Raw genomic sequence first — 1,660 nt, 5'->3', positions numbered from 1 at the left:
GCAGTTCCACTCTGTCCTCTAGGGGCGCTGTACACCACAACCAACTCATCCGCAGTGGTTTGGGTTTGGTTTGCGCTACCCCAAGAAATCGATTGCTATCACACTACACTGGAAACACTCTGCAGTTGCTTCCCTTCAGAATCTAAGCTCCAGCCACTATGGGTTCGTGTGTACATGACAACTTCTCTAGACGGTCACACATCAGCGTCTGTATTGTAAATTCAAGTACAATTTGTGACTCTCCCTTCCAAGATACTATTAAAAAAAAAAAAAAGTAAAAGAATTAAAAAGGCATTAACCTACATAAAAGAGCATGGGAAAGGAGCCATCAGAAGAGATTTCTAGAAATTTCCAGAGAGGAAGTGCCAACCCCCTCCACAGGGCAGAAGCCTGTGTGTCTTGCTAATGGTTACGTCTGTAGTACCCAGTCAGGTGCCAGTACACACGAGATTCTGAACCATACTTATTCCCGGGTGAGAAAACAACAGAATGGAACCCACTCACTGGGTCAGAACAGAGCCGCCCAGGAGGTTTCCAGGGGCTGATTCTTCAGAAGTCCGACACCTGGCCTTTCCTCTGAGAGTGCCCCTGGGTCGACTTGAATGTCCAACCTTTCGGTTAGCGGCCGAGCACATTAACTCTTTCCACGTGCCAGGAACTCCGTCCCAGCATTCAGGAGAGCCGACACGACCCTGTAGCGGAGGGGGCGCTGCTCCCTCACCCAGGGCAAAGCCCCACTGCGTACATGTCCCCGCGCACATGGGGTTGCCACTTAACCTTGAGTGCTCCTCCCCAAATCCAGAGAGAACCGGGGGCCATCAGATACCGGAGAGACTCCACAGCCTGAGGGAACAGGCCCAAGAGAGCAAGCAGCGGTAACTAGGGGAACAGAGAACTCGTAAAACAACAGGACTTTCACCGAACACAGTAAAATATCAAAAACAAAACAAAACAGCCCAGAAACTCTGAAAAGGGAACAATCAGAGAAAATGAATAAGGTAAGCTCTGGGAATCAAACAGCCCTTGGTCTCTCCAAAAAAGAGGAAAGGGCAGGGCGCTCCTGTGGGACAGAGAACATGAAGCCTGGAAAACCAAAACACCGGCAGCTGGAGGATCCTTCAAGTCATTCTCATCTCACAGAGAAATATTCACGGTAAAGGTTCCCACATCAAGAATCAGAGGGCCTCAACCTCTACGGGGCGGGGGTGGGGGTCCACGCAGACCAAGGGAAGCAGCAGGCGGGTCAGGAGGGGTCCTGCAGCGCTGGGGGACAGTGGGAGGGGCTTCAAAGTTCCAGAGGAGAATCATCGGCCCGGAATTCTCAGACACGCAGGGGCAGCGTCAGATCTCTGACACGGAAGGGCTCGTGAAGCTCGCCCCCACCTGCCTCTTTCCAAGAAGCCACTTTGGGACAAGGGAGATGTGGCTACAGGCATGGTGACTGGCTCAGGGGCCTGAGGGGCACCACCAGCCGGCTCACACACACTCACAGAGGGCAGCCAAGAAGACATGTGACCAGGCGGGAGTGGGAAGCCACAGGGCTCCGGGAGGAACACCACCACACACGGAATGCCTGAAGAAACAGCTTAGGGAAACTTGTCATGTGAAAGGCGGATAAAAGGCAACCGGAAACAGGAAAAGCAGAAACCAAAGGAAACCA

Source organism: Orycteropus afer, unplaced genomic scaffold (assembly GCF_000298275.1).
Source record: "Orycteropus afer afer isolate SDZICR_OR568_19922 unplaced genomic scaffold, OryAfe1.0 scaffold00018, whole genome shotgun sequence".
In the NCBI taxonomy this organism is placed as follows: Eukaryota; Metazoa; Chordata; class Mammalia; order Tubulidentata; family Orycteropodidae; genus Orycteropus; species Orycteropus afer.
Note: the sequence above shows the minus strand (reverse complement) of the source record.